The sequence below is a fragment of the Herpailurus yagouaroundi genome, unplaced genomic scaffold, assembly GCF_014898765.1.
Source record: "Herpailurus yagouaroundi ecotype Mexico unplaced genomic scaffold, PumYag 77, whole genome shotgun sequence".
Lineage (NCBI taxonomy): Eukaryota > Metazoa > Chordata > Mammalia > Carnivora > Felidae > Herpailurus > Herpailurus yagouaroundi.
This window is the reverse complement of record NW_024412388.1, coordinates 25,414,741-25,439,850: the sequence shown is the minus strand read 5'-3', so window position 1 is coordinate 25,439,850 and position 25,110 is coordinate 25,414,741. Positions and strand designations below refer to the sequence as shown.

Sequence of the window (25,110 nt, the reverse complement as noted above, 5' to 3'; positions counted from 1 at the left end):
ATGCTGCTATCATCAATGGGGATGAAAAACTGGCTAATGTGCCAGATATATCAATAGAATTTCCTTTATGAGTCTAAAGTCGTTTCTTCCAAATCAGGGGAAAAAACGGGGCTACACATGAAAAGTACTAGGAACCAATTTGATTTTTGCAAGGGAAGTGCAAATTGTACTTTCATATTGTTCTTGATGTCTTTCATCACAGAACAACAAACACTTGCTATATGCCAGGCACTCTGCTGTGCCTTGTGCTATGTCTTGGGGATGCAGAGATGAATAAGTTAATTAGTCCTTGTCCTCAAAGAAGTAGTGGGAGAGACAAATAAAATTGCCAGTAAAAGTGATCGCATAATAGATGTGTATATAAAGAGCTGTGGAAACACAAAGGAGAAAACAATTAGCTGTCTGAGAGGGTCAGAGAAGGCTTTCCAGAAAAGAACATGTTTAAGCAAGATCTTGAAGGATGAATAGGAGTTTGCCTTGCAGAGAAGATTGAGAAGGACAGGAAGGGCAGCCAAAAAAGAGGAAACAGTAAATACAGACAGCTGAAGAGTGTGGTATCTCTAGGTAATTGCTTTATATTGCAGCCATGGCCTTTTCCCTTTCTCAATGAAGTAACTTCCCAAAAGTAATCTAGAATTTCTAATTGCCACTATAATTTTCCTTCTTATTGTTCTTCCTCTTATTTTCCTTCGTATTGTTCTTCCTCCCCACTTTTAACCCTCATCAGTTTTTCTGAGCCTCATTCCATACAGCAAGAGGAAAATACAGGTCATAACCAGGGAAGCAATGCTGAATGTCAAATCTGTGAGGTCAGATTTCTGAGACCTGAGGAAGTGAGTAATAAGGTCACAAGCTGGGAGGATCTGGAGCAAGAGAGGATCTGGCCTGTGATATGGGTCAGGACAGGCAGTTCAGGACTGAGACCATGAATCATGCAGGAGTGACAGAGTCCTCTGTTACACGGTGCCAGCTGCAGAGGACAGGGTTAGATCTGACAGCTTCAAGCAACTATTCAGAAAAGGACAGCGCCGTCTCCTCAATAGAATATTTCCAGCATTTCCTTCTTTCTGTTCTCTCTCCCTCACTATTACCCTCTTTTGATCCCATTTTCCATCCATGATGCACTTTTATTGGGCCTCTTTTACTGAGGGCTTAGCTACCAAAGCAGAGAAATCCTGTTCTGCTGCCTTAGCATCCACCTCCAGAACTATAAATAGTCCATTTTACCTCATAAGCCATCAACTAGCCAGCCTATTTTTACTTCCTAATCATTTGGAAATAGCGATGATGGGCCTAGCGGTGGTACAGTGGGCATCCCCAAAGCTCACCTAATGTTCGAATCAGATAAAGGCCTTTTAGCTTTGTTTAAACCAACATTTATTTTTAGAATGGATAGTGGTGAATTTTTGGCAAATCCCCGGTCTTGAACTATATTACAGAGGAAGCGATGTAAAGAGGTGATGTGCTTAATGTGGACTGCTAAGATGGACAATTCTGTAAGTGCTAGAGAGTCACGGGTGCTATTTAAGCAATTTTCTCGATCACCATGTTTACTGAGCACCTGCTTGTGTGCAAATTCTGTGCTGTATTTGTGGTTTGGAAAACACAGGAAAATGAGAGAGGTGGTGTCGTCTGGGAATTATTCTCTGCTAAACAAGGATTTGGATCCCAGTTCCAGCAGTTACTTGCTATGTGACTTGGACAAGTTAGTTGACTTTGTTTCTTCATCTGTAATAATGTCACCCACCTCATGGAGTTGTGAGGATTAAATGTCAAGCAGCCATTCAGTAAGTTTTCAAAGTGATGAAACATGCGGTATTATAGAAGTTGAAGAAAGAGAAAGATCATTATGGACTATGAGTCCCAAGGAAGGCGTTTTTCAGAGGCATCGTGAATTTTGTTCTATAGAGAGAAGGAGGGTGGAAGGAATTTCCAGATGGGAGAAATCATGTTTATAAAACACAGGACTGGAGTATGGAAGAAAGTTTTCAGGGACCAATCTGGCAGGATCAAAAGGTTTAAGTGGAGAAGTTCTAAGACTAGAAGTGTTGGCTGCAGCCAGATTTTAACAGGCATTGAATACTGAACTAAGGAGTTAGAACTTTATCCTGTATGATGGAAAGTCTGAAGATGTTTGGTTAGGGAAATGTGGGGTCATGAGAGTCTTTTTAAGAAGAGTCTCAACAACAGTGTGGAGAATAAACTTTAGTAGGGATTGGGTGCCTGGGTGGCTCAATCGGTTAAGCGTCCGACTTCGACTCAGTTCGTGATCTCATGGTTCGTGAGTTCAAGCCCCGCTTTGGGCTCCATGCTGACAGCTCAGAGCCTGGAGCCTGCTTTGGATTCTCTGTCTTCTCTCTCTGCCCCTGTCCCGCTCATGCTCTGTCTCTCAATAAATAAACGCTAAAAAAAGTGTTTTTTTAACTTTAGTAGGGATAGAAAGAGAACTGCACAACCAGCTAGTACATTATTTAAGTAGTCTAGGTGTGAGGGGGTAAAGAATTGAATTAGGGTGATGGAGTGAAAATAAAAAGATGGGTTCAATAAGTATCATAAAGGAAACATGAACAGGACTTTATGACTGACTGGATACAGAGGTCAAGAAACAAGGAAAAATCAGATCTAGCCTTGAAGATGGTTGACAAGATTAACAGAGATAAGACAAAAAGGAAAACCAGTTTGGGGAGAAGAGGAAATGCTAGGTGCTAGATACCTTTTTATTTTTTTTATTTTTTTTTCAACGTTTATTTATTTTTGGGACAGAGAGAGACAGAGCATGAACGGGGAAGGGGCAGAGAGAGAGGGAGACACAGAATCGGAAACAGGCTCCAGGCTCTGAGCCATCAGCCCAGAGCCTGACACGGGGCTCGAACTCACGGACTGCGAGATCGTGACCTGGCTGAAGTCGGACGCTTAACCGACTGCGCCACCCAGGCACCCCTAGATACCTTTTTAAAAAATGTTTATTTATTTATTTTGAGAGAGAGAGAGAGCAGGGAGGGGTAGAGTGGGGAGGAGCAGAGAGAGAGAGAGGGAGAGAGAGAATCCCAAGCAGGCTCCATGCTGTCAGTGCAGAGCCAACTTGGGGCTTGATCTCACAAACCATGAAATCATGACCTGAGCCCAAATCAAGAGTCAGACGCTTAACTGACTGAGCCACCCAGGGAGTCCACTAGGTGCAAAATATCTTGAGGTGATACTGGAACTTACAAGTGGACATGTCCCATAAGTATTTGGAAGTGAGAGACTTATGCTCAAAACAGAGAAGTCAAGGAGTATTGTGTATAGAAGATGATAACTGAAGCCATGTGATTAGCTTGGCCCACCAGTGGTAGCAGCATAGAAACAGAAGTATGGAGGACCAGGGGCTAAAGCTTGAAGATTGCCCACATTTAGGTAGGTAGGAAGAAGAAATGTAGTCAGTATGGTAGGAAAAAAAGGAATATCAGAGAAGCCAAGGAACCATCTTATTTATTCATCCAACAAATGCGTTCCCTTTGTGTACCTGAGAGATGCGAGACTGAGTAGACATTCTGTTGGCCATGAGGGCGCATATCACCAAAGTCAGAAGAGAGGGTTTCAAGCTGGAGGAATTGGTCACCAGTATGAAATTGTACAGAGAAGTGGGAAATGCCCATTTCATTTAGTAAACATAGGGTCATTAGTAACTTTTTGAGAACAATAGCTTTAGTTCTCGCCCATGGCGGGTGTTCACCCATGGGGGTGGCCACGGGGATATTAAACACCAGAGTGAAAAAAGATGTGCCATGAGATGTGGTTAGGAAATGGGGACCGCGTGCAGATCACCCTTTGTATACTTTGTAAAAAATGGGAAAAGAGAAGTAGGAAAGTGGTCAGAGAAGGCAGAAGAGCCAAGCAAAAGATTTGATCTTCCTTGTCTGCTTCATTATTTTAGTTTTCTTAGAACCTCAGTCTCATGCTTTCATGTCCTTTATAGCAGTTCAGTAATTCATTTCCTAAACTTACTGCTCTGACAGTTACCTGCATATTTCATTGAACAATAATAGATCAGCTACCACTTATTGAATGCGTACTATGTGCTAAACACTTTGTATACGTTCTATTCATTATCCCACTTAATCTTCACAATACTGGATTACAACCATACAATCTCTCGGAAGCATGGAGAGGCTAAATAAATTGCCTAAGATCACATAGGGGATCTGGGATTTGGACCCAACTCAGACTCTAAAGCTCTTCTTAAAGGACCATGCTGTAATAGTCCCTGAAGGCAGGGCCAGCTTCATGAGTGTGCAGCCTATGCAACCTCTCGGGGCCCTGCATTTAGAAGGGCATTCTTCTCCCTGCATCTCCTCATTTGGTTTAATGCTCTGTTGTTGTTACCTTGAAATTCTTAATATTTTTTTTTTAAGTTTATTTATATTTGGGAGAGAGAGGAAGAGGGAGGGACAGAGAGAGAGGAAGAGAGAGGATCCCAAGCAGGCTCTGCCCTGTCAGCACAGAGCTCAATATGGGGCTCAAACTCGTGAACCATGAGATCATGACCTGAGCCAAAATCAAGAGTTGGACGCTTAATCAACTGAGCTACCCAGGTGCCCCTTAATAATTTTTAATGAAAGCCCTCCTTTTTCATTTTGCACTGGGCCCCACAAATCAGGCAGCGAGTTCTGCCTGCAGGTATTGATACTTTGCCTAAAGCAGGAAAAGCGTGTTGTGCTGGATCCCTCGTTTTGCTTGTGTAGTGTATCTAAGTCCTTGTTGTGTCATGGTGCACGGTCACATTTTCCTGTGGGCTTCTCACTTTGGACTCCTGATGGAAAAGGCAAAGGGGGGATATTTTGAAGTTCAAGTAGATAGCCAGTAGGAAAATAGAGAATAAAGAGGCAAGGAACTATTTACCCGGAATGGCTCCTGGAAACTCATCCATCGAGTCTTGAGAGTATTATTAGGTAGAGTTATAGTCCTGCTGCTGTCTGTACTCCCAATTTAAATAAGAAATGAGTTCATTTCTATTCCTTTTGTAGTCAAATAGTCCCATTTGCTTGTAGGAAGCTATGGCGACCTTTTTTAACCTACTGAAACAGAAATTGGGGTTGGACAGGTATAATACAACTTGTCTGCCCTGATCTGATGTCTTTTTAGCCAGGCTGATGCCTCCCCTGCACCCCCATACCGGGGACTACCCAGAAGCTGTGAACCATGCAGCCCCATTTACCTCATGTGTCTTGAATGTCCATGTTCACCCTAATCTTCGTCGCCTGCTCTATTCCTTTATCTACCCATATGAATCATGGAAGCCAGGAAAACTTAATCTTGGATATTATCTCTTATTTTTGGCTTTACAGTCATTACTTGGCACTGACACCAAATGAAGTTTTTCTGGTCCTCACGATTATTGCTCTCTCAAAAAACAACTTTTCCTTACCCTCTTGCTCCTCCCATTCCCGGTCCCTCTGTGTAATCATTTGACCAGTACTGACCAAGTCCTTATAACACTTGATGCTAGCTGACCACCTGACCAGGTCCCAGCACCAGCCAGCTTAGATCCTTCTGTGGAGGATATCAGACAAGACTGTGATTGTGTTGCTTCCTCCCATTACCTGTGTCATTCCCGTTCAGAGTGCCTGTTCTCACTTTCTTTTTTGTTTTTTAATTTTATTTTTTATTTTTTAAATTTTACATCCAAATTAGTTAGCATATAGTGCAACATTGATTTCAGGAGTAGATTCCTTAGTTCCCTTTACTCATTTAGCCCATCCCCCCTCCCACAACCCCTCCAGTAACCCTCAGTTTGTTCTCCATATTTATGAGTCTCTTCTGTTTGGTCCCCCTCCCTGTTTTTAGATTATTTTTGTTTCCCTTCCCTTATGTTCATCTGTTTTGTCTCTTAAAGTCCTCATATGAGTGAAGTCATATGATTTTTGTCTTTCTCTGACTAATTTCACTTAACACAATACCCTCCAGTTCCATGCACATAGTTGAAAATGGCAAGATTTCATTCTTTTTGATTGCCGAGTAATACTCCATTGTATATGTACACCACATCTTCTTTATCCATTCATCCATCAATGGACATTTGGGCTCTTTCCATACTTTTGCTATTGTTGATAGTGCTACTATAAACATGGGGGTGCATGTGTCCCTTCGAAACAGCACACCTTTATCCCATGGATAAATGCCTAGTAGTGCAATTGCTGGGTCGTAAGATAGTTCTATTTTTAATTTTTTGAGGAATCTCCATACTGTTTCCCAGAGTGGCTGTACTCCTGTTCTCACTTTCTACTCCCAACATGGACCAGGTGAGCCTAAGAAAAATTCTTTATAGTTTTAAAGAGACTTAGAGTATAACCCTATGGCATATGTCACGAAACAAAGTTTCAATGGCCAGGTGTTCTCCATGGTCTCCTACTTGTGCTGGTGGTATAGTCTCCATAAGGTCCTGTAGTAGTCATCTGCTGCTGTGTAACAAGTTACCACCAAATTTATCAGCTGAAAACAACAAACATCTCTATCTTTTAAGAGTCAGTTCAAGGATTGTATCTCAGAAGCATTTCCCAACTTGCTTTTAACGAATTAGTATCCTTACTCTCTGGTCTTCCTTTGTACTTTAACATGTCCTTATAGCACTTACCACAGTGTTGTAATTGCTAGGCACCAGGTCTTTTTCATATCCGTAGCTGCAATTCCTCAAACCATTCCTTGAACATAGCTGATGCTCAATAAGTAGTTGTTGAATATGCTTAAAAATAGCTTATACCTTTATATACTTTCTACTCTAGAAAACTTATATATACTACAAAGTATTTAGCCTTATGCCCTATGATAAATATACCCTTCTTCATCTCCCTGTCTAAAGGCTCAAATGTCACATTGTTGAAGATGTAAAGAAACCATTGTATATGTCAAAGACTTGTTGACATACCAACTCACCTATTCCAGGGAGGACTTGTTGAACTTGTCTGGGTTAAGTCCCTGTTCCATCCATACTCTGAAACCAGTTCTGACCTTTGTAGGAAATTGTATAACAAGCCCCTAGCCCAAAGATACTTGGCTCAATAACAAAGCCAGCATTGGTTCACTATTTAAATATTTGACTATAAACTTTATGAAGGCAGGACCTGGGTCTGGCTTATTCACTGATGTATTCCCAGCACCAAGTACTATTTGATGCTTAATAAATATATGGGTGATGAATTAGTGACACTCCATTCTTGAGTCGCATGTTCCATTCCTCTTATCCAGGTCCCGAACTCTGATCACTTAGGCCTGAGTTCTTCATTTCATGTGGCCCATTTTGTCTTGCTCCTTGACTCGTCTTTTCCAGCTCCTCATCATAGCTGATCTTTGTGAATTTGACCCCTTGCTTATTCTGAATTAAGGTTCCTCTTCCTGTCTTGATCTTTCTAATAATATTGGCCAGATGCCCTTAGGAGACTATTCTTTTCTCTACCTATAACCAGAAACTGTATGTGTTGAAAAATATTCAACTGAAGAGAATTCCATTCAGATTTCAAAAGAGAGGAGACAGGCCCCTTAAGAAGTGAATTTTGGCCAGAAACCAAATTGTAAAATTTTGTGAGTCTGTTAAACTGATTAACTTGTAAACTTAAGCAATTCAATGCAAATTAATTTTTATACCAACCAGCAAATCCAAGGAGGGGAGGGAATTAAGTGAGTGTGTAAATATGGTTGCCAGGGAGACTTTTCCTGACAGAAGAGAGAACCTCACAGGAATGTATACAGGCCCAAGAAAGCAATGTAACCTGATCTTTCTCTGTTCTCTTTTTGATGGGGGAAGAAAACAATGTGGAAACCATGGGTACAGATAAGGGTGGCTTTAGGCTCTTCTAGAGACTGGAGGAGTAAGTTCTCCTTCTTGAAACAGGGCTGAGTAGTAGAGTTTTCCGGAGCAAAATGACTATTACAAGGCACCTATTCCTTCCGAGGAAACTTCTGGAAATGTAGAGCACTGAATCCATCTCTGAAATAGCATTCATTCATTCAACACATGTTTATTAAGTACTTTCTAAATGACCCATTGCCCAGATGGGAATATGGTTATAAGGATTGATAATAGTTTGAAGGTACTGTATCATATCTAGTGGATGGTCTTAAATTTTTGTCTAAATAAATTTTTTGAAATAGAAGGTAATATATGGACCTAAATATTTAATGCTTTTTAAATTTTTTAAATGTTTATTCATTTTTTGAGAGAGAGAGACAGAGCGTGAGTTGAGGAGGTGGAGAGAGAGAGGGAGACACAGAATCTGAAGCAGGCTCCAGGCTCTGAGCTGTCAGCACAGAGCCCAACGTGGGGCTCGAACTCATGAACATGAGATCACGACCTGAGCCAAAGTCAGACACTTGACTGACTGGGCCACCCAAGTGCCCCAATGCTTTTTTTTTTTTTTTTTTTTTAATTCTTTTATGTTATGTCATGTTAGTCGGTTGAGTGTCCGACTCTTGGTTTCTACTCAGGTGATGATCTCATGGTTCGTGAGATCGAGCTCCTCATAGGGTTCTGTGCTGACAGTGTGGAGCCTGCTTGGGATTGTCTTTCTCCCTCTCTCTGTCCGCTCCCCCGTCTCTCTGTCTCTCTCAAAATAAATAAATAAACTTAGAAAAAATAAAATTCTATTTGTAGTAAAAGCATGAGCACAAGTGTATTTTCTGCTATTTTTGTATTCTCAGGTCATTGCTCTTGAGAAAAACCTAACGTGAAAATTGATCCATAAAGCCACACCTCAAGGTGGATATTCATCTAGTGACAGTGTCATCTGAATTGTAGGTGTAGTACCAGTTAAGGACAAATCCATCTCCTAGAGAGCTACAATCCAAAGAGACCCTAATATTTTAGCTACAAATGATGGGTGATTTGAGGTCTAAAATCTTGGCTGTAAAATGCATTTGGGTTGAAATGTGTAACACTGTCACATATCTGAGGCCTACCCTTCAGCGTCTCCCCATGTACTTTAATATGCTGGAGTTTTGTACTGTGTATGGTGCCTTTCAGTGGCCTGCAGAGAGGGAAGTAGAGGGTAATGGTTAACAGCATGGACATGAGAGCCAGACCGCTTGGGTCCCAGCTCTGCCTCTACCACTCGTTCACTGGAGCTTCACAGCTTTCTTCAAGTCCTTCCCCCCTCTACTCCAGTCTCCTTGTGCACAGTGAGGATAATAATAGTACCTAGCTGGAAGAAGTATAGAATTAAACAGGTTAATACGTGTGAGGTGCATAATAAGTACCATGTAAGTTGTACCTCTTATTACTTCCTGTGTCCTAGAGAGTAGGGTTGATTCCATTTGAAGGAAGAGCCAGCTGAGATGTATAGAGGTAAAATTTCCCTAAAGTTGCACAGTAAGTTTGGGCTCAAATTATTCTCTTTCTTTCTTCCTTTTTTTTTTTTTTTTTTTTTTTTTTGAGAAGGAGTTTGCTTTACTGGGGGGGAAGCACTGTACATGATCAACAGATGAAGGCAGCCCAGTGGGCATCCTGCACATCACACTCAAAAAGGTACACAGGAGGTTTTGCTAAGAAAGATCAACTGGAACATGGGTTCCTCTGGGTAACTTCCCCAAACCCATCCCCCCTAGGAGCTGGGACACTCCTGACCATTTCCTTGAAGGCAAATGTGGTCATTACAGATAGAGCCCCTAAGGGGTGCATTCTTGTTTTTTATAAAGAACATTTTCTTTAGATTTTTTTTTTTATGAAGAACATTTTCTTTAGATTTTTTGAAATCTTCATTTGCTGCTTTCATTCTACATTCTCTCAAGGCCATCAGACCAGCTTCTGTACAGATTGCCTTGATGTTGGTCCCAGAAAGGCCATCTTTAGCCATGATCACGTCATCCAGGGCCACATCATCAGCCAGCATCATCCTGCTTGTGTGGGTCTGAAAGATGTGCTTCTTAGTCTTTTCATCAGGCAGGGGGAACTCAATTTTCCTGTCTATGTGGCCTGGTCTGACAAGTGCTGGATCCAAAGTTTCTATTCAGTTTGTGGCCATGACTTTCACAAGTGAAATCCATCCAACTGGTTCAACAGTTCCAACATTGTTCATTGAATTTCTCTCTCACCGCCACAATTTGAGGCATATCTTTTTGTTCCAGTGGCTTCAATTTCATCAATAAACATGATGGATGGTGCATGTTCTTCCACAGCTCGAAACAATTCCCAAATGAGTTTGGGCTTCTCACCTAGGTACTTCTGAATCAGTTCAGAGCCAACCACTCTTAAGGAAGTGTCTGAGGCTTAGTTTGCTACTGCTTTGGCTAATAAGGTTTTACCTGTGCCAGGTGGACCATAGAGAATGACCCCCTTTGGAGGCTTTATACCCATCTCTTCATAATATTCAGGATGAGTAAGAGGAAGCTCCACAGGTTCCTTAATTTCCTGGATTTGGTTGTCCAACCCCCCAATATCAGCATAGGTTTCCTTGGGGTCCTTTTCTACCTTCATCACTGTGACCAAGGGATCCGTGTCATCCATGAGCATGCCTATGATGGCATGCACCTTGGGGTTGAGCAGGACTGAGCAGCCTGGCTCCAGCAGATCCTTGTCTACAAAGGAAAGAATGCTGACATTGTGTACTGTGGGCTCAGATTATTTTCATTCTTAATTTAGCCCTGAAGCTTTCCATTCTACTTAGTAAGAGAGACAGAAAATGAGAATTGGAGTAGGAGAGATGAACTTGGCTTTGGGAGCATTTTGAAATAGGGATTATTTCACAAAAGATGCTGGCACTACAGCATACGAAAATGAAGTTGTCTTCTCAAAGGCAAAAGAGTGTAAGAAATGGTTGGGAATCATATAAGACAGGGGATGTCATACAGGGGCAGGCCTGTCGTATGTTGAGCCCCAAATTCTGTCTCTGATCATGATAATAAGGGACAGTTGGAGGGGGTACTGTAGCTGCCATCCATGATGGGATCTTCTGGTTATAGGGATGGACCCGCCCATCCCTAACTGTCTTAGGGTCCTGCCTAAGGACACTAAGGCTAGTTCACTCAAGGATTTAAGCTCTATTTCTATTTTGGGTCTTTAAAATCTGTTCATTTATTCAACATTTTTAAAACTCTGTACCCCCATGCTAGTAGCTAGGGATGCAAAAATGACTAGAACCCAATCCTGGCACCCCAGAGGTTTATAAAGGAAGACAGATGTGAAAATGTTGATTATGGTATTGTACTTAGTGCCATTAATAGGAGTATGGGCAAGGTGTTTTGCGAGCTTAGAGGAGGGATCACTTAATTCTGCTTAGAAATGTCACCTTCTAGAGAAAGTGACATTTTAAATGACGACAGGAGCATAAGGAGTCCTCAGGTGGACAGTGTGGCTCAGACAGGAACACTATGTACCAAGGTGGGGTGTTTGCGTATGGGAGAGCAAGTATACTTGGAGAGTTCCAAACATTCTGACATGTTCAGAACAAAGCGTACGAGTAGGGTAGTGGCAGAAACAAGGCTGAAAAGTAGGTCAGCAGCAAATACAAAGGCTTGGCTGGCCAAGCTAAGGAATTTGGACTTACTGTGCAAGGCCCTGAAGAGCTATTGGAGCACAGGAGCAGTGATGGGGTCGGGCCTGCCTTTTGGGAAGATCAGAGCGGCAGTGTGGAGGGTGGTTTGGACTGAAGTGAGACCAGAGACAGAATCACAGGGTTAGAAGAGTGTCTCCAGTTCCACTTCTCATCTCCTGCCAGTATTTTTACTGTCGAATATATGTACTTGTTCCTTCAGCCCAGATTTATCAATGGCATGCCAGGTACAGGGCTAACTGCTGGAAATTCTAGAAGAAACCACACACAACCCTGCCTTGGAGTTACTTACAGGGTCTTACTTGTCCTAAACAAAAGCTTGCTTGTGTTTTTAGTCCTCCTTGTCTACCTTATGCCTCACCTTGGTCCCAGGGCTGGTGTTCTGTATATGAAGATGAGCTGTATTGTGCTGGCCCTGTCTATGCTCGTCATGATGTCCCTGTCGCCATTATAACTCCTCTCAACCTTCATCTCTCCTAAGCACAAAGCTCTCATCACTTAGTGAATTCCTATGGAGAATGAATCGATTACATCCCCTTTTTAGACTTCTGCTATTTAAATTCTTAATTTACTCTCATTTCCCCAAACGTCAGGCACTCTACGTTAGTGCTCTTAGTCACATATTAAACATTTCAGGCCCTACTTCCTATCCTTTACTAGCTTACAAAGTCCTTACTCTCTTCATTCTTTTTTTCTTACCCCAAGGACACAGATACCAGAATTGCAGACTGCATTATTTTCCATGTTTTTTCTTTTTTTCTTTTTCTTCTTATTTTATTTGAGAGGCAGGGTGTGTGTGTGACCAGGGAAGGGACAGAGGGAGAAAGATTCTCTCTCTTTGAAAGAATCTTTTTTTTTTTCATTTTTTTTTCAATGTTTACTTATTTTTGAGACAGAGACAGAGTGTGAGCAGGGGAGGGGCAGAGAGAGAAGAAGACACAGAATCTGAAGCAGGCTCCAGGCTCTGAGCTGTCAGCACAGAGCCCTATGTAGGACCCGAACTCACGAACCATGAGATCATGACTTGAGCTGAGGTCGGACACCCAACCGACTGAGCCACCCAGGCGCCCCCTCTTTGAAACAATCTTAAGCAGGCTTCACACTCAGCACAGAGCCCAACGCGGGGCTCAATCCCATGACCCTGGGATCATGACCTGGGCGAAAGCAAGAGTTGGACACTCAACTGACTGAGCCACCCAGATGTCCACCCCCCACCCCTCACTACCCCGTGCTTTTTCTATGTGGCGTTAATGCCTTTCACCCATGAGATCACAGTCCCCAAAGGAAAAACTCCTCCCACTCTGAAAATCAGGAAATTGAAGATGAGAGGATATTTCCACTGCAATAGAATAACAGAATTTTGTTAGAAATAGTAGTATTTAGTCCATAATAATACATTGTGATTATGGTTTATTGAGCACTTATTACATATGTTAATTGCCATGCTAGAACTTTACATGAATTCTTATTAAAACCTCAAAGCAACTCTGCAGGGTAAGAACTCTTATGACGCCTATTTTACAGATGAAGAAACAGGCTCAAAGAGGTGCAATGATTTGTCCAAGGTCACATTGTTAACACATAATAGCATCAGATCCCGAACTTAGGCCTGATTCTAGAAGTGCATTTCTTCACTACTGTGGAGCACAGAGTCAAGGTGCAGGGTCTGAGTGGAGGTACCTGTGGCCAGCAAGAGTGAGCCAGTTGTCTTCAATGTTTAGCCATAACTGCAATCATCAAATCTAGTTCTTGGTTCTTTTTTTCTTTTGTAATTTTATTTTATTTTGGAGAGAGAGAGCATACTCAATCAGCAGGAGAGGGGCTGAGGGTGGGAGAGAGAGAGAGAAAGGGGGAGAGAGAGAATCTTAAGCAGTCTCCACAATCAACATGGAGCCTGACATGGGGCTCGATCCCACAACCCTGGGATCATGACCTGAGCCAAAAATCAAGAGTTGGTCACAGAAGACTGAGCCCCCCAGGCACCCCTCTTGTTTCTTACTAATCATTTTAATAAGCTATTTTATTTGGATCATAATGGCACAGTAATTTTCTAGTAGCAGCCCCTCCCTCCAAAGTTGTGATGTTTGTCATAATTTTATAGATTTGACTTTGTATGTTGGCCCTACAGAGATGTTATAGTTCATGACAGATGCTATGCTCATAGTTCTGGGACCTACTTCAGGTGAACAGACTGTGCCTTGGCATATGGCTGCATATTCTAACAGGTTTGTTGTAGAGACACCTAAATGTCCTTTTAAAAATGTTATATATGGGGGCACCTGGGTGGCTCAGTCAGTTAAGCATCTGACCTTTGGTTTCGGCTCAGGTCATGATCTCACGGTCATGAGACTGAGCCCCAAGTCAGGCTCTGAGCTGAGTGTGGAGCTTGCTTGGGATTCTCTCTCTCCCCCTCTTCTCCTCCCCCACTCGCATTCTGTCTCTCTCTGTCTCTCTCTCTCTCAAAATAAATAAACATTTTTTTTCAATGTTACATATGTTGTAGTTTCCACACAACCTCAGTCTACCCCCAGGGATGGGTGTAGTAGGCTGAATAATAGCTATCCAAAGATAATTAGGTCCTAACCCCTGGAACCTATAAATGTTACCTTATAAGGAAAAGGGGTCTTTGCAGACATGATTATGTTAAGAATCTTGATATGGGGAGATTATCCTGGGAATCTGGGCAGACCCTACCTCCAGCCATAAATGTCATCCTAAGGGAGAGGCAGAGGGAGATTTGACAACAGAGATGAGGAGGCAATGTAAACACAGAGGGAGAGATTACAGGGGTGCAGCCACAAGCCAAGGAATGTGGACAGCTGCCAGGACTCAGAAGAGTCCAGGAGTGGATTCTCCATGAGAATCTCTAGGGGGAGTGCAGCCTTGTCAACCCCTTGGTCTCAGCCCAGTGAGACTGATACTGAAATTCTGGCCGCCAGGACTGGGAGAGAATAAACTTCTGTTGTTTTAAGTCAGGGATTTTGTGGTAATTTGTTATGCTAGCCACAGGGAACTAGTGCAATGAAAATGGTCACTTTTTGTACTGCTTAGTTCATTTAGAGGGCGTATACCATGTCTTAGTAAAGGTAACAACCAACTACTGTAACATGAATAATAATAACAATAGTTTCAGCAGACAATTGTGTAATGCTCACTATGTGCCAGGTACTATTATACACATTTGAGATGTATTTACTCATTCAATTTTCTTTCTTTTTTTAATTTTCTTTAATGTTTATTCATTTTTGAGAGAGAGAGAGAGAGAGAGAGAGAGAGAGAGAGAGAGAGAGAGAGACGGAGTGCGAGCAGGGGAGGGGCAGAGAGGGAGAGAAACACAGAATCTGAAGCAGGCTCCAGTCTTCAAGCTGTCGGGACAGAGCCTGAGACAGGACTCAATCTCATGAACTGTGAGATCGCAACATGAGCCAAAGTTGGACACTTAACCAACTGAGCCACCCAGGGGCCCCTACTCATTCAGTTTTCATAACAGCCCTATGAGGGGAGTTCTATTACTGTCTCCACTTTAAGTGGGAACATTGAAGTACAGAGAAGTTGGGTAACTTGGCCAAACTTGGGTAACTAGTAAGTAGTAGGGCTAGGACCTGAACGCAGGCAGTCTGGCTCCAAAAGTTCATGCTGTGAAACACCACCGCACCACACAGTAGTTTGCACGTGGGAGGCGCTCAACAAAGGACACTGTGACAGTCCTCTGTGTCAGTCCTCTGGCCACTTCCTCTCTCCACGTTTTCTGCCATGTTCGCTGCATTTGTCTTCCTCCATTTGTTCTTCCTTATCTTTAATGTCTTGTCTCTGTTTTTTTTCTTTTCTTTTTATAATAGCCTTGTGTGGTTTTGGTATCAGAGTAATCCTGGCCTCATAAAATGGATAAGAATTTCCCTTTTCTGTTTTCTGGAAGAGTTTATACAGCATTGGTTTTATTTCTTTTTTGAAATTTGAATTCACCAGTAAAATCATCTGGGCCTGGCATTTTCTCTATGGAAAGCTTTTAAACCAAGAATTTGTGTTAATAGATAAAGAGCTATTCAAGTTATTTCTTCTTGAGTGAGCTCTAATAGCTTGTATCTTTCTAGGAATTTGTCTGTTTCATCTAAGTTGATTACTGTATTGGCTATAGGATCCTTTTAATGTCTGTGGGATCTTTCATTCTTATATATGGCAATTTGTGTTTTTAATCTCTTTTTTCCCCTAGTCAGTCTGATTAGATATTTATCAAGGTTATTGAATTTTTTCAAAGAACCAGCTTTTCATTTCATTGATTTTTCTCTATACTTTTTCTGCATTCTATTTCATTGATTTCCATTCTCATCTTTATTATTTCCTTCCTTATGTTACATTTCATTTGCTCTTCTGTTTCTAGCTTCTTAAAGTGGAAGCAAAGATGAATGATTTGAGATCTTTCTTGTTTTCTAATATAGGTGGTTTAATTCTATAAATCTTCCTCTAAGTATGGCTTTAGCTATATCCCATAGATTTTGGCATGTAACATTTTTGTTTTCATTTAGTTCAGAATATCTTCTAATTTCCCATGTGATTTCTTCTTTGACCCAGGAACTATTTTGAAGTATGTTGTTTTGTTTCCACATATTTAGGATTTTCCCAGTAGCTTTCTGTTACAGATTCAAGTATAATTTTGTTATGTTCAGAAAATATAGTTTGTATGATTTTAATTCTTTTAAGTTTATTAAGACTTATTTTATGATCCAGAACATGTATTCTGTTGTTATTGATATATATATTATTTGGTCCTCTGTAATGTGTCTTTTTTTTCCCCTCTGGCTACTTTTATTTATTTATTTTAATGTTTGTTTATTTTGAGAGAGAGACAAAGCATGAGAAGGGGGAGGGCAGAGAGAAAGGGAGATACAGAATCTGAAGCAGGCTCTAGGCTCTGAGCTGTCAGCACAGAGCCTGGTGCGGGGCCTGAACTCATGAACCCGCTAGATCATGACCTGAGCTGAAGTTGGATGCTTAACCAACTGAGCCACCAGGCGCCCCCCGTCTGGCTACTGTTAAGATTCTCTTTTTGTCACTTCAGCAACTTGATTATATTTCTTGGAATCATTTTCTTTCTATTAATTCTGTGTGGATTTGTGCTCCTTGGATCTGTGGATTTATAGTTTTCATCAAATTTGGAAAATTTGTAGCCCTCATTTCTTCATTTTTTCCCATCCCCTTCCTCCCCAGATCTCTTTTCCTTCTAGAACTCCATATTCATGAATGTTAAATTGCTTGCTATTGTTCCACCATTCAATGATGCTCTGTTCATTTTATTCTGTCTTCTTTCTCTCTGTGCTTCATGTTGGATAGTTTCTAAGGCAGTGTCTTCAAGTTCACTGATCTTTTCTTCTGAAGTTCCCAATCTATTGTTAATCTAATTCAGCATATTTTTACTTTCAGGTGTTATATTTTAGGCTCTAGATGTTTAAGGTCTTTTTAAAAAATCTTCTTTCTCTTCTCCTCATTTTCCTCTACTTCTTAAAGATGTGGAATGTATTTGTTAAAGGTATTTTAATATCCTTTTCTGCAGGCTCTTTTGTCTCTATTATTTCTAGGTATGTTTTTATTTAAGTTGTTTTCTCCTGGTTAACAAGTTTCTTTACATGCCTGGAGATTTTTTTTATTGCATACTGGACATTGTTAATTTTATATTCTTAGCTGCTATATTTTGCTGTGAAATGTACTTAAATTACCTGGAATCATTTTGATTCTCTTAGGGACTGCTTTTATGCCTTGTTATGAGGGTCTAGAGCAGCCTTTATTCTAGGACAAATTTAGCTCCCACTACTATCGCAATACCCTTTGAGGATCTAATTCCTTATGTATTACAATGGCTTTCTACTCTGACTGATGTGAACACAAATTATTTCCAGTCCTGTGTGAACTCTGGGGATTATTCTGCTTGCTCTTTTACAGTAGTCCTGAATAGTTTCCTCTCACACATGTACAAATCTCTGCTCAGCCAAAGACTCCAGGGAGGCCTGTCTATAGATAGATCTGTGGAATATGTCCTGTCCCTCCTCTTCTCTCTCTCTGTATAGCACCATTCTCCCTGGCACTCTGTGCCACAAGTTCTACCCACTTGGCCCCCTGGATCTCTGATCTCAGTCTCCTCAACTCAGTGAGCTCTGTTTGGGCTCCCCATCTGTATACTACTTCCTGGAAACCACCTTCAGGCAGTAAGCTGGTACAATCAAAGGGCTCACTTTGTTTCTCTTTTTTCAGAGAGCATAGGCCTACATTGTTTATCGATCAGTGTCTGAAAAACATTGCTTTATGTATTTTGCCCAGTTGTTTAGTTGTTTAAGGCAGGAAGGTAAATCTGATCCCTGTTTTATCCAATTTTTAGTGAAAGTCTCTAACATCTTTTCGAGGGACCTTACATGTTGATAGTAGGGGGTTTTTTTTTGTTTTTTGATTTTTTTTTTTTTTTAAGGAAACTTGGGTCACTTCAGACATGGCTTTTGAATAGTTGAAAAGTAGATTTATATTTAAAGTAATAGTCAGGGCACCTGGGTGGCTCAGTCAGTTGGGCAGCCAACTATAGCTCAGGTCATGATCTCGCAGTCTGTGAGTTTGAGCCCCACATCGGGCTCTGTGCTGACAGCTCAGAGCCTGGAGCCTGCTTCCGATTCTGTGTCTCCCTCTCTCTGCCCTTTCCCTGCTTGCTCTCTGTCTCTCTCTCTCTCAAAAATAATAAAACACTAAAATCAATCAATCAATCAATCAATAAATAGTCATACATCTAGATAAATCAAAAATAGGGTTTAGGAAATCTAAAGACTGATTCATTGTTATTAGGATGGCAGGAGATCAAAAAGGAATTTCAAAATAGGGCTAACTCTACCCAGATGGTGATTTACTGAGGTACCATGGTTGTTCAGGGCTGTATCCAGTTACTGAGTCTTGGCTTACAAGGGTTTTAACTACCCTACCATCTATTTAAATTCTTTCTTTGCTAATGTTTAGTTTATGCCTCACCCCAATATTCAAACAAGAAAGAAACACTCAGAACCACTGAGATAAAGATCAAAACCATAGTGAGACAATTGAAGCAAATGCTAAGTGTTTGAACTGTGGAATCTCCACCCACTACCGACTGTCTGACCTCAGAATTGATATTTCTGTCCATCCTTGCGGGCCACATTAAAGTGAGGCCAATGACAACAGTATATCCTTAGGCTAAGGGCAAAAATCAACCTCAACTGTTAACTGTTTGTGTGAGAGAGACAGAGACAGAGAGAGAATATGTACAAATATGCATGTGCACATATTTAGCATTCGATTTGTGCCAGGCAGCTCATTTAATCTTCATAATAACCCTATGGATTTGGCTTTTAGGTATTACATATTAGGTATTCAGTGAAAAGGCTGAGATTCAGAGATACCAAATGACTTGTGCAAGTTCACGATGCCATATTGCATGACCCTCAGTGGCACCATAATTCTGTTGTCAGTAGACCATAAACACAACCTGGGACCAATCATCTTGCAAGTCTGTACTCTGGGCCACAAGAGGTATTATAAGACAGAATTGGATAGATAATCACAGTGACTTTCATTAGAAAAACAATTCAAAGTTCATAATTTACACACAGTGGATCAAAACAATAAGGCAGTGAGGGCAGTACATGATTTTTTTTTAAGATTTATTTATTTGGAGAGAGAGAGAGGGAGAGAGAGAGAGCACAAAGCAGGGGAGGGGCAGAGAGAGAGGGAGAGAAAGAATCCTAAGCGGGCTCCTGCGCTCTCAGCCAAATCCAACAGCAGGGCTTGATCTTAATAGATCATGACCTGAGCCAAAATCAAGAGCCAGACACTTAAGCAACTGAACCACCCAGGCACCCCCAAGGACAGCACATTATTCTCTATATAGGCCAATTTAACTGAAAAAGACTGGTATACCTCCAATACCTCAAAGACCAATATTTTAGTTGGAGGTTGTAGTTACTGTTATTAGCAAAGCCCAACAGTGTTTGCAATTTTGTCTTTTAAACTTATGATCATCATAAAGAACCTTCACATTTGAGATTGCTACCATGGAATGTTTTTTTCTGTGGTTGCTTTCCAGCTGTGCCATGTTGTATAAAATTCTACATCAAAGTCATAATTTTATCTACTTTGCTAGCAATTTCCTTGACATAGTTCATCACAATGAAGCTACCTCAAGTTCCTGCTCTAATTGTTTTTTCTACCTATGCCCTGTCTAGTGTTGGTAGACTGGCTATATTTCAAGACTTTGCTACTCAATAGTAGGCTCAATAAATACTTGTTAATTTAGCAATGCTAGTTAATCTATTATTCATTCTATTTCTGGTAAAACCTTGATTATAACTACTTAAAAATCCATATGTAAAGTCTCTGATGATAACCCCAGGTTTCTTCCATAAAGACATAAAAGCCTATACTTTGGCTTGTGGCTAATTGGATATTAGTGCCTTACTTTCGAAGTCTACAGCAGTTTTTAAAATTCTGTTTTTGAATTTGTCAATGAACATGCTATCCTTCATATACAAGGTTCTGGTGCATCATGAGTACTCTTTTGCTTTTTTTTGCTTTTTTCTTTTTTTTTTTAGTTTATTCATTTTGAGAGAGGGGTGGGGGCAGAGAGAGAGAGAGAGGGAGAGAGAGAGAGAGATTACCCTAAGCAGGCTCTGCACTGTCAGCATAGAGCCTGATGCAGGGCTCAAACTCACAAACCACGAGACCATGACCTGAGCCAAAACCAAGAGTTGGATGCTTAACCAACTAAGCTACCCAAATGCCCCTCAAGTTTTGGCTTCTACTATTAGAGATAAGTTGTTCGGAACCAGAGCATTTGCCATTTACCTAGGTAGGGTCTAGGCAGGGTACCTATATCTGAGTAGTGTTAGTGAGGTTTTATCCAGTGTGAAATGTGCTTACCTCTTAAAAGATTAAAGGTATAACTCTATCAGGCAATCAACATCGTGCTTTTTATATAAAAAATGAAGAGTCAGGATTCACATCTTGTTTTTTTCTTTCTCTTCACCAAAATTTAGGGTGAAGCTAGTAGTCATTCAATAGAATAGAGATGATGTTAGTGTTTGTGTGTATGTATATAGTAACACCTTGACTATTAAGTGGCCATATAAGTAATAGTTATGAGGAGGACCCTTTCTGGTATTGTATCTTCTGACTGTAATAAATGCACGTTAGTTCTAATAGGTTTTTTATATATTCCTTAGGATTTTCTACAAACACAATTATGTCATCTGCAAATAAAGACAGTTTTACTTCTTCCTTTCCAAGCCTTATGCCAGTTTTGCCCTGCCTTATCTAGAACCCCCAGAATAATATTGAATTGTCATTCCCAATTTTAGAGAGGAAGCATTTGGTCTTTCACTAAATACATATGCTGTTCGCCATAGGTTTGTGTTACATGTCCTTTGACACATTGAGGAAGTTTTTCTATTCCTAGTTTGCTGAGAGCCTCTAAGATTGGGTATTGAATTTTGTCAAGCGTTTTTTACTTCATCTATAGTGAAGATCAAGTGACTTTATTTCTTTATTCTGTTAATACAGTGATTTGCATTGACTGATTTTCAAATGTTAAATTTTTTCATAATATAACAAAGAAGTGGAGATAGTCTAGTACATATTCTGTGCATTTGTTGGATTTCTGGCAAATTGTAAGGTAGTTTAAAATCTCTGGGCTTATTCCCTAGTCGTCCCTCAATTACGAAGCTATGTGTTAAAGACATAATAATCAACAATAATACACCTTTTTGGGGAGAACAGTGATTATTTGAAGTCTTCCCAATTTGTGATTTAAATATATTTTAGTGAAATCTGAACTAGTGCAAGGAGAATATAGTATTTACACTGGCTTTCGGACCATTTACTTCTCCCTTAGTTCACAGAAAAATAATCTTGATTCTTTTGAGATCTTCCTTTTTAAATAAATGAATATACTAGGTAATGAAACTAACAGGTAATATGTAATTGTTGAGAATTAATTCGCTGTATATTTAGAAGTTATTTTGGAGTGAAAATCGTAATAAGCAGAGTTTCCAGGTGAAGAAAGGCTTGGTTGTTCATCTAGTGATAAAGAAAAGGAAGACCCCCAGACTTGGTGCCTTGATTTATCATGCTTGCTGTTCAACTATGACCATAATATAATGTTCATTCTCTTTACAGGAAGGCATTTTTATTGTTTGTTACTAGGTATTACTGGGCCTGTTTTGTTATAGCGACTGCTATTTTGGTAAAGAAGGCATTTAAATATAGTAAGAGTGATTCATCCCCCCCCTACTGCCACTTCAGTTCTACAAATGGAAACAGCACTGAAGGGGACATCAGCTGATTTAGTCTTCCATTGAGGTTCTATTTGCAGAGCCCACAATTGCTAAAGGCTCAGTCTGCCCGCTACCTCAACAGACCTTTTATACAAATGAAATTGAATCGAGCAGACAAGTGAATCGGTGTGTCTGGAACATGGGCCTGCAATCTCACTGCCCTTCTCATGTGCATAGCTGCATTTCCCAGGCCTCTCTGCACACACACCGTGCGTGGGGTCAAACCCAATCAGGTGCTCTCATCATCTCTTTTACAGGATGGGCCTCTTCAGCTTCGAGAAGCAGCATGACCTGTTCCATTCAGCTGCTCTCAAGCCCATTCTTTAGCTTCTTCTCTTATGTTCCTGTGGAGCGAGGCTCTGGGCTTGTCCTGCACATGCTCCCTAAGAGAGTCATTCACAGAGCCCGTCTCCTCTCTAAGGGGAAGCAGCGAGCCAGTGAGGAAAGAGATGATGGGTTGCACCAACCAGAGGGGATGAGTGAGGCATGTTAAGAATTGTATCAGTGCAGTAATCTCACAGGGTCTTGACTTGAGCTGATATGTTTTTCCTGGAAATTCCAGTTGGTTCCTGGCATTCATTTTTTCTATTTAAAGGACTGGGACAGGTTTGATTCTCTCCAAACCACAGAAACAATTAAACAGCAGAAGCAATTAAGAGCCTTATTGACCGGCACCATACAGAGCTACTAAATATGCAACAGACAGACCTTCCAGGGGAAATACATGAGGCTGTTATACTAATGACTTTCCCTTTGGGTATTCTCTCAAAATATTTTTATTTAGTTTGCATGTGAGAGATAATATAAAGTCATAAGGATAGTTTACTATGGAGATTATGTGGTAGAAACCAATCGTATTGTAAGTATATGACATTCTGTTAACAGAATTCTGTTACTCATTTATGTGGGTAAATTTCTGACTATTAGTGATCAGTTCTGTTCAAGAAATGCATATTATGAGTCATCTACCCACTGGTGATGGATGAATGTTACTCCATTCTGGGTGGCCAAAAAGCTGAGAAAAGCTGTATATGAACCAAGCATGGAGAGAGGATAGAATTAGGAGAGTACAGACTTCTGTGCTAATCAGTGATAGATGGGTTGGATCTAGAAATGACTGGTCTGAGGTGGCCAATTACATTTATCTATAGGGAAAGGAACTCTAGTTTATTTCATAATAATCAAGTTTTTCTTACTATAAAAGTAATATGAAAAAAGTAATATGTTTTCATTATAGAATACTCAGCAGGAAAAAAGTGCACAAAGACAAGAAAAAAACCATTGCTATCCTACCACCCCAAAGTACTGCTGTTAACATTTTGTTTTAGATCCTTCTAGTTTTTATGAATACACATATATTTTTTACCAAAAAAATCTTACCATATATGTTCTTTCATAAATTACTTTTACCATCTTATTGTGAACATTTTTGTTTCATTAGAGTATTCTATTATATGAAGGTACAGTTACTAATCCCCTTCTGATGAGATTTTAAGTGTTTTATCTTTCCTCTCATGATGATCATCCAGGTAGCTAAATCTTTGTGAACACCCATGAATATGTTTTTTAAGTTTATTTATTTATTTTGAGAGAGCACAAGCAGGAGAGGGACAGAGAGAGAGGGAGGAGAATCCCAAGCAGGTTCTGTATTGTCAGCACAGAGACCAATGTGGGGCTCAATCCCACAAACCGTGAGATCATGACCTGAGCCAAAACCAAGAGTCAGATGCTTAACCAACTGAGCCACCCAAGTGCCCCAACATCCATGAATATTTTCAAGAGAAATTCATAAACATCTAATTAATGGGTCAAAAGTTGTATAAAATACAATGGTTCTTGATGCATATTTTAAAAATTTCCCCCAATTTATGCATCTGTCAACAGTGAGTGTGTGAGAAAAGTCTGACCTTTAAGTTGCACATAATTGAACAGTATCAAACTATTTGTATTTACCTACTTGTATATACTTGCACTCTGAAGAAATCATCAGTTGATATAGTTTTCATTAAAAAAAATTAAGTAGTTTTCATTGCTTTAAGTATTCAGCTAATGTCCTAGTAGGTGGGAGACAAGGAAAGAGATGAATTCCTGAAAATCTAGTTGTTCTCAGGTGCCTTTAAGCCCGAGGATGGTAATAAAGAAGACTGGAATTTTATCTTTTTTGTCCTAGGTCCTCGATAAAAGGGGGTACTCCTTAAAAACAAGAAGGATCTCTAATCTTAAGGGTGCCTTGCTGGCTCAATTGGTAGTGAATGTGACTCTTGATCTTGGGGTTGTAAATTGGAGCCCCATGTTGGGTGTAGAGATTACTTAAAAATAAAAATCTTAAAAAAGAGAGAAGGTAAAAAAAAAAAAGAGAGAGAGAGAGAAGGATCTCTAATCTCAAGAGCTTACTATCTTGTTAAGAGAGAGGACCTATGTGCACAAACATCATGCAAATAACAAATTCACATAATTCAAATGGTTATTTTCTTTTTGGTTAACATTTTAAATATGTTATCCCTTTTGCTTACAAACAGAATCTGACAGAATGTGACCAACTTGATTCCCTCCCTCCCCTCTTTAAAAGTCATCTGTTGTTGGGGCACCTGGGTGGCACAGTTAGTTAAGCATCCAGCTTCAGCTCAGGTCATGATCTCAGGTTTGTGAGTTCGAGCTCCACCTCAGGCTCTGTGCTGACAGCTCAGAGCCTGGAGCCTGCTTTGGATTCTGTGTCTCCTTCTCTCTCTGCCCCTCCCATCTCTCTCTTTTTCTCTCAAAAATAAACAAACATTTTAAAAAATTGATAAATAAAAATAAAAGTCATATGTTGGCTTCCCATCATGCTTAATCTAGGAACTTTCATTGCTGGTAGTGGTAGCTTAGATAATTAGGACCAATGAGGAGAATTAGAAAAGTTGAGAGAAATATTCTTGTTATTTTTTCTTAAATGTATCAAAGAGCTAACAAAATAGTAAGATAGTACTGCACTGTAATCTAAGGTAAAGCAAGAACCTAGAAGGCAAGGTCACCACTCGAAGCCCCTTTTTCTCTGAAGGCATTTGCTAGCCTGGAAGAAATACTTGTGAAATAAAACTGAGTTTTTGGTAGCCTTATAGAGCAAGGGAAGCAGGAATCAAAACCTAACATTTAACCTAGGTAAGAAATCTAATAAACCCTCCCCTTCTCTTAAGCTGGGAATGTAAAGGGTTACACCTTCAGAATGACAGTAACCTGGAAGTAAACCATCCCTGGAGAAGTTCAAATTTGTGTCACTT

At 40.4% G+C, this 25,110-nt stretch overlaps 1 protein-coding gene and 1 pseudogene across 3 annotated transcripts in view; one reads left to right on the top strand and one right to left on the bottom strand.

Annotated features, from left to right (window-relative positions):
* The window catches only part of PHC2 (polyhomeotic homolog 2), a 114,793-nt gene that overhangs the window by 614 nt on the left and 89,069 nt on the right, over nt 1-25,110 (top strand). The window lies entirely within an intron of this gene.
* On the bottom strand, nt 9,244-11,074 carry LOC121017524 (26S proteasome regulatory subunit 4-like; annotated as a pseudogene).